This window comes from Cryptomeria japonica, chromosome 10 (genome assembly GCF_030272615.1).
Source record: "Cryptomeria japonica chromosome 10, Sugi_1.0, whole genome shotgun sequence".
NCBI lineage: Eukaryota > Viridiplantae > Streptophyta > Pinopsida > Cupressales > Cupressaceae > Cryptomeria > Cryptomeria japonica.
Window position 1 is genome coordinate 809,067,769 of NC_081414.1, and position 9,088 is coordinate 809,076,856.

At 33.8% G+C, this 9,088-nt stretch overlaps 1 pseudogene; it reads left to right on the forward strand.

Annotated features, from left to right (window-relative positions):
- The first annotated feature begins 361 nt into the window (after positions 1-361).
- LOC131070353 (MLO-like protein 6) lies at positions 362-4,284 on the forward strand (annotated as a pseudogene).
- Positions 4,285-9,088: the final 4,804 nt, after the last annotated feature.

The following is a 9,088-nucleotide window of genomic DNA, read 5'->3' on the forward strand; positions in this document are numbered from 1 at the left end:
GGTGCAACTATTTTTTATCATGAAAGTAGACTCCGCATACGACTTCACTAGCCAACTTTATTACTGTTCAACTTGAAATACGGCTTGAATTGTTGAATTTATAACGCCTGCGTGGAAATGTAACTTGCATGTATTCTAATCACTTTCATTTGACGTAGTCCAAGTCAGGTGTATCTCTTTAAGTCTACACTTTAATTATTTTTTATTAAATTTGAAAACAAATTATATTTCACCATAGCATTATAGTCAATGCATTGATTTTTGACTATGGAAGACTCATCTATCAAAGCATTCAATAATAGCCACAAGCTTATAAAAACAGGCCATACAATCAGAGAAGGAATATAACAATTATTTCAGAATGGCAGGAGGCAGCGATGCAGATTCTAGATCTTTAGAACAAACGCCCACCTGGGCTGTCGCCATTGTTTGCCTGGGCTGTGGCCATTCTATATTACTTGAACAAGCTATACATTTCCTTTCAAGGGTATTCTTTTCTTCTATCTTTTATCATATGTTAGTTAAAAAAAATATTTGTATTGATGTTTTGGATCACATTCTGTTATTCGTTATTGGAATAAGTGAGAGTTAGAAGAGATCTTGACGATAGACAATAGATAACGATGCAAAACCGTCAATTCAATCCAATCTAAAAATAATATGTACAGGGTAACGGATTGTAGAAATCTGAAATCATTAATGAATTGGAATAATAGAGAGCTAGAAGAGATATCTTGATGATAGATCGGAAATCACATGCAAAAACTTCAACACAATCGATTCTAAAATTGATATGCACACCACAGTAAATTGCGGAAATTTCAAATAATTGATGAATTGGAATGCATTTTTTGTGTGTTTGGATTGTAGTGGCTCAAGAAACGCCGAAAGAAATCCCTGGGGAAAGCATTAGATAAGATCAAAGGTGGTGGGAAAATTTTAGCTTGATTCTTCTGATTTGTATGCAGAATTGATGCTGTTGAGATTTATCTCGCTTCTGCTTACTGTTGGGCAGACAAAAAATTCTCAGATTTGTATATCTGAGAGCTTAGGAGACTCTTTGCTTCCCTGTCCAAAGGAGGAGTCCTCAGAAGTTGAAGAGACTGAAAAGTTTTCATTGCCTGTGCACCATCGTAAGCTTATGTTCTTAGCTCCTGAAATATCATTAAGGCGTAGTTTGGCCACATACGACATTCAAAGTGGTCATTGTGATGATAAGGTAGGAATTTGTGCTTGATATTCATACGAAATGGGGCTATTTCTAATGAAAAGAGATTAAGTGTTTTATTTCATGTGTTATTTTGATGCAGGGGAAGGTTCCTCTGATATCACAAGATTGACTCCATCAACTGCACATATTCATTTTTGTATTGGCTGTTTTTCATGTCTTGTCTTGCATTGTAATCATGACGCTAGGATGGATAAAGGTAGGAGTCAATAAGTTTCTTTCTGTTATTGTTATATGCAAAAGAAATTTGTTGTAAGGTGTGAAATAGTCAGGATTATTAATTAGAATCCCTGGGCAGACGAAGAAATGGAAAGCATGGGAGGAAGAGACTAAAACATTGGATTATGAATTTTCAACCGGTTAGTTTAAGAAATTCCATTTTCTTTATTACTCAACAGGGAGGTTTCTCTGGTTTTATAGATTTGGAGGACTACCAGCGTGTCCTACAAATAAGGAAACTTCAGCAAGTATGATTACATTTAATATTTTTTGTGGTAAATTTGGAAACTTGTGTGGTATAAGAGAGAAAAGTTTGAATATGTAGAATAAATAAGGAAAATCGAATAAGTATGATTGCATTTAATAATTTCTATTGTAAATTGGGAAACTTGTATCATATAAGACAAAAAAAATGTTTGAACATGTAAAACAAATGATTTTAGGTCAATCTAAAATATAGATTGATTCATTATATAATTTTTAACATAAAATATATTTTAGATATGAAAGGAAACACTAAATGAATAATTATCACAAAAGTTCACTTGATATGCTGGATTGACTGTCAAAATTAGACTGTAAATGATAAATTATTTTTTATTTTATTTTATTTTTTTTTGTTTGTTTTTTGTTTGTTAGTTATGTTTGTTATAGATCATTCTTGGATTTGGAAAGTAAATAGACATATAAATATTATGTTGCAGATCCTTCGAGATTTAGATTTACTCATCAAACTTTTGAAAGGAGGCATATGGCCTTTGGTCTACAACACCAATTCTTAATTGGATTGTAAATAAACTGAGTAATTTTAAGTGCAATTTCTATGTACTAAAGTCATAACTCTTGGATTTCTACGTATGTTTTTTCAGACAATTCTTTAGATCTGTGCTCAAAAGTAGATTACTTAACGTTGCGCCATGGATTCATACTGGTAAGCTAAGTTGTTATACCATACTTTTAAAATTTAACATTGTATAGTTAATAACAGACTTGTAACATTGTATAGTTAATAAGAGACTTCTTATTATGCATATTTTTTAATTTTGTAGGCTCACTTTACTCCACATAAGAGATTTGATTTTCAAAAATATATAAGGTCGTCATTGGATGATGAGTATGCTTCATAATTCTAATTTAAAAATTAGAACAGCATATTTTGTATTGTTCATTTCCATAAATTAAAATTGATTGTTTAAATACTTGATGCCATTGTACATTCTTTTTTAATTTATATTACTTCTAATTGTTTAGGAGGCTGATAAGCATGAAAGCTAACTGTGCAGGGTGGTTCTCGTTTAATTGGCTCTCCTTCATTCCATTGATTGTAAGTGAAAGGAATACTTTGCTTCACCTCTTTTTTAACAATATGCAATGTGAACGTATCAAATTTTTTATTTGAACAGTAACTTAGAAAGGCTAAAATATTTTTGATTCACAGATTCTTTTGATAGTGGGAACAAAGCTGCAAGTCATAATAACTAGAATGGCATTATATATCCAAGATAGAAATCCTGTTGTGCAAGGAGCTCCAGTGCTGAAGCCCAATGATCAATTATTCTGGTTTGGTCGACCCAAGTTGATTCTATATCTTATTCATTTTACCCTATTTCAAGCTAGACAAGACTTTTTTATACCAATCTTTTGTTTATCTTTCTATGCTTCACAAATTGTAATCATAGAACGTTCATTTTCCAGAGCACTTTCTAGTTCGCTTTCTTCTTTTGGGCATGGGTAAGGAAGGAAAATCATCATCCAAATGTCCTCATATATCTACTTTTAGTTCATTTGAAATCTTGGCTTGATAGAACTTTCCCTGGCTTAACAAACGTAAATTCACATGTCATTACTGATGCAGTATGAATATGGTCTGCAATCGTGCTTCCATGATGGGGTGGCAGATATTGTAGTTAGAATAACCTATGGGTAAGTTTATTGACGTGTTAAATTGCTTTCAAAAGGCAATATCAATCTCAAGAAAATGGTTTCACAGTATCATAAGATCAAAGAAAAAGTTGAAAAGAATTTTTTTTTCTTGATTTTGTTTTCGATTGTTTGTGAAATTTTGTATCAACATTTTGAGTCTAGAAATGAAAGCATGAAACATATTGATTGATTGTGAAAATTTGATATCATTATAAGATTTTTTAACATCAATATTTAGAAGACCCACTATCATCAATATTATACTTATTTCTAGATCCACAATATTGCTAGCTCAACATGCATTTGTTTTACATTAAGGTTGCAGTTCAAATACTCGGTAGTTATGTAACTCTCCCTCTCTACGCTCTTGTTACACAGGTATGCATTAAGATAGAAACAAACACATTTGATTTATGGTCTTTTCAATACCACTGTGAGATGAAATATGGGTTTTGTGCTTGCAGCTAGGAACAAACATGAAAACAACTATATTTGATGAAAGAGTAGCTACAGCTTTGAAGAAGTGGCACCAGAGAGCAAAGAAGAACCTTAGACAAAAAGGACATGATGATCTGTCAAGTGGACCAACTACTCCATATGAAGGATCTTCTCCGGTTCATCTTCTTCGCAAGTATCTAAGTTCAGGAGACTTAAAAAGTGCCCAAAATTTAGAGCAGGTTGAATATGATATTGAAGCGGATGCACCCTCCCCTTCCCACCATTCTCACCACAATGCTAATGAGAATTCAAAGGAACAAATAGCGGAAGAGAAACAAGATGTTCAAACACTTGGGTTTGAGTTGGGCTTTGATCATTTTCGAAATGAAAATATAAAAACATTATCTCTACTTCTCACCGGGAGAACGATTCAAGCAAGGAGGACCGTTAGCAGAAGTGGCCCACAAAAACACTGATATTCAACAAAGTAGAAAACAATCTGTGAAGATAATATTTGGTCTCAGAAATTTATGAGGGTTTATAAAATAGGTCAAATGCACAGTGATATCATCTTTTTGAATATTGTTACTGTATTATATGTAACTTATGTGTTTGACATGCCAAAGTTTTTTTTAAGCATTTATTTCAAGAATTATATTATCACATTCAATTTTGGAGTATATACAGTTATATTCTGACCAACAAATTATGTAATTACATCATTTAGTTTTATTCAATAATATATTTTTATTTGAATAAAAGATTTATATTTTTGTTTAAAAAACCTTATTACATGACAGCCATCAAGGTATAAACAAAACGCTAAAAACTAAAAAACCGGCTAAATAGATGTGTTATAAAAAGACAAAAGGTCAACAAAAGACCAGTAGACAAAAAACTATTGTTGAGGGACTTTTACACCCTTAATGGCCTTCCATTCTTTTTGTATGAACTCGAGATGTTTTTCAAAAGACACCTCCCTAAGCAAATGAAAGAACCAACAATGCTATTAGACTATGAGGAGAGCAGGGATCATTGTCGAGTGTTTGGATCTTTTGTGCACTTGTTGGTGGGGGCTACCTTGGACCAAGAGAACTCCATCCCTTCTCAACCACAACTCCTTTCTTCTTATGATTTCTAGCTAGAAGACCTAAATGGCAGTGGTCATGTTGTTGGCAAAATCCATGCAATAATCAATAATTTCCTAGATACTATTCACAAGGGTCCCCTAATTGGAAACCTTATTTTCAAGTAGATGTTCCCATGTACTAATTATAATTGTTACAAATGCATTTTGATGCATTTTTCCATTCAATTTTGTATATATTTTAAGTATATCTTAATAATTATACATAACCATGATACAATATTATATAAAGTCAAACTCCTTTACTTTGTCTATTCAATTTATATTGACAAATAATTATATGATAATTGATACATCTTACTTCTTTACATCCACATTCTTTTTTATCTATCTTATGATAGTAATAAGTATCTAGTAGTAATGTTGGATAATTTTGGTAATTATTATTGGGCTTATTAACTTAGTAGTTGCATTTCTCAACTTTCTTGTGTATATTAAGAACTGCAGTTGGATTATGAGTGAATTATTTTTTATTAGATTAAGTGGGGAAGGGAGTCAACCCATTATACATCCACATTAAAAACCATCATTCAAAAAATAAAACTGGGGCTTCAGAATCATTTCGACGAACCATACAAATGGAGAGTTTATAAAATATTCATGATACAACTACTACTAGAAAATTTTATGAACAACAACCTAAAAAATAATTAATAGTAGAAAACAACACCAGGAAACAACAAATGGGGCACTAAGAGATATAGCCCCATCCATCAAGCCTCTTCTCTAGTTCCAATCTCTTGGTGTATGAGGCAAATGTCTCATTTATTTTGGCTTGAGCATCCACCACCTTTCCAAGAGCCTTATTCTTTCTCTTTCTCTCAATCTTCTTGCCTATTGCCACCACCTCCATAACTACTTTCTACATCAATATTTTTTTTATGCTTACTAGGTTCTACACACCATTCTCTAGGTATTTAATCTATTAACTATTTCTTTCGGATCCCACATAGTTATGGGAGATCTCCAAGATATCAACCCTAGCAATCATATCCTCTAGATCTATAGCCAACACATGCAAATTATTGGACTCAATACTACCAACAACATTTTTTTCTAGAGATTCATCATCCCCATAATATTTAAGACTATTTAACCCCTCAAGTGCATTTGGGTTAAAGTTAGGGAAATTAGAGAGAGAATTAAACAACTAGGTTGAGAGGATCACCCCGAGTATCCTCATTGCTCTATATTTTTTCACTATTAAAAGTAGAATCTTATTGTTCCTCTATTTTCTCATTAGAAGGATTTTTTCTAATGCTTCAACAATCTTAGCAACAGCCAAAATTTTAGCCAACCTAGCTTACCTTCCTCACTAGAGGAGGTGGTTCTATGCTCTTTAGCTACCTCACTATCAGATATGTCAATAGAAAGGGAGGGGAAAGTAGCAGGGTTAATTTTTTAGAGACCTAATCACATTTTTTCCTTTGCCACACGTAAACTTGGGGCCTAAGTTACTAGAGGCACTCACATAGTTTTTCCCCTTATCTAGGGTCTATTTAGGGCCAATGTCAACCACAAGTAGGGGTGTACTATACCCTAGGGAAAATTATGCCTCTTTGGAGGATAGAGGAGAACATTGCGCAGAGAAATGGCATGGGAGGAAGATGGGGCTTCATTTTTAAAGTCTATTTTCCTCTTGGATTTTCTAGGAGGAGGAGGAAGGTTCTGCTCATGGCCCAAATGAGAATTTTAGGTTAGAGTGGAATTGAGTGTAGGGTGTTCTCTAAGTTGTAATTATAAATGGCATGAATTAAGGCTTGGTTTAGAGGTGGTTAAACCCCTTTAGAAGCACACTTGTCCATGGAAGAGTATAAAAATAACAAAAATATTACAAGTTTATGATGTCTTAAGTTATTAATAAGATAAAAATGACACCTGTAGATAGTTTCAAATATACACTCTAGTGTGGAGTACTTTATGAGATGGTAGCTAACCCACCCAATGATGATAGAAGATCTCTACAAAATCCATTCTAGTGCCTCTTTAGCCTCTCACCATCCTCTAGAAACATCAAAATATACTTCTCATAAGTCTATTTTTGGATTGGTTGAGGTACCTTTTTTCCATCACACTTTAGACCAATCACTTGATGAATTAACTCTTTCAAAACATCCATTCTTACATCACGTACCACAACTCTGCCATTTTTATAGTTGTTCATTGGCTGGGATGAGAAATCTTCATTAGTGTTTTTCATAACATAAAATTGCAATCCAATAATAACCCAAGTTGGCCTAAGCCCGAAACAATATAATCCAATCAATAAAAACTAATCGATAACGCATCGGGATCATCCACCAAAAGGTTACATAAATCGGTCCATAACCTAGCAGAATAAGACCAGACCAAAAATAGGTTGCCATAAACAAAATCGAACACCATCGATCAACAGGAACATGAATATGATAACCAACAACATCTCAATAACCATCTAGAAGCCAAACCAAGACCACTTATCAATTGCATCAAAATATCTTCAACAAAGCTCTGCCGGTAAAACCCTTACCGGTGAACAAGAGGCTTACTAGAGGAAATGATAGCCTCAAAGTCATCAAATCCCAAACCAACTGATCATGATATACATCTCAATAGAATGAATGATATATCCAAACCAATTCCATAAACCAAATAATATCGGAGCATACCGGATCAATATCATAATCCAACAGCTCTACCGCAACCTACAGGAAACCGATAAACAACCAAAATAGTTAGTGTTGACATACATGAAAAACATCAATGCAACACATAATTAATTCCTCCAATTCGCCAACAATCTCCCCCTTTGGCATTGATGGCAACACTAGATGTGAAAAACATTCTACTACCAAGAAATGCCAAACTAATCTCCCCCTTTGGCATTGATGGCAACACTAGATGTGAAAAACATTCAAGTGCCAAGAAATGCCAAACTAGTCGCCCCCCAAAGGAAGATAGACAACAATCTCCCCAAACTGATATAACAATGAAGTTCTGAACCAATAGACCATACTCTCCCTGTGAAAGATATCTTGGTTAAGCTCTAATCTCTCTCCTTTGACTGATATTTTTGTTAAGCTCTATTTTTCACAAATATCTCTCCCCCTTTAACATCAATGCCAAAACTCTGACATAAACATCAAAGAAAAATCATTAATCCACTAAACCACACAATTGACTACTCCCCTTGAGTAGTAGCAGCAACACATCAATCTAGAATGAATAGAAGCTCTAATAGATGCAAGTTGGACTGATGCCAATCAACATCACTCAAGTCTCTACTTGATGGGCAGAGACCCCCAATCTATCTCTGAAGTACTCAAGTTATTACTTAGGCAAAGGTATAGTGAAGATATCTGCAATTTTCTCTTTAATGTTCACATAAACCATTCTAACTTCCTTTTCTTCCACCTTCTCCTTCAAAAAGTTATACTTGATAGATATGTGTCTTTTCTTAGAATGAAATACTGGATTCTTTGATATGTCAATAGCAGCAGAGTTATCACAGTGAATAACTATCGGTTCATTAAAATCTACCCTTATATCCTTCAACATTTGTTTCATCCATAGAACTTGTGTATAGTTAGTATCTGAGCAACAACATACCCAGCTTTACTAGTAGATAAAGAAGTACATGATTTTTTCTTGTTGATCCATGAAACAAGTGTCTTTCCAACAAAGAAAGCTCCACTGGATGTACTCTTCCAATCATCAACATCTCCAACCTAATCTGCCTCTTGTTGGTTAACAAATTTGTCAATGTGAACTCTCCTTCAAAATTGACCGTGTTCACCCGAAGACAAGTGACAATCATTCCAATAGTTGGAGAGATTGAAATCAAACCGCAATCTTCCTCTGTGTTTGAAAGGGGTAGCTCCCTCGTATGATAGGGGTATTTGTGATTTTTGTGTAATTTTGACCTAAAGGTACAAAAAAGAAGGAAATCAAAAAAATAAAGAAAGTAGATAACAAAAATCTCAATCGCAGACACATGAATACACGTTGAGATTCCACAATTGATAACCATTACAAGGGGGTTTAAGCATAAGATGGGTTTGAAACATGCAATGATGATGAATGATGCACAACAAATCTCAACATACAAAGAGATAGGCTATACTAGCACAGACAAGTCAATTACATAGATTATT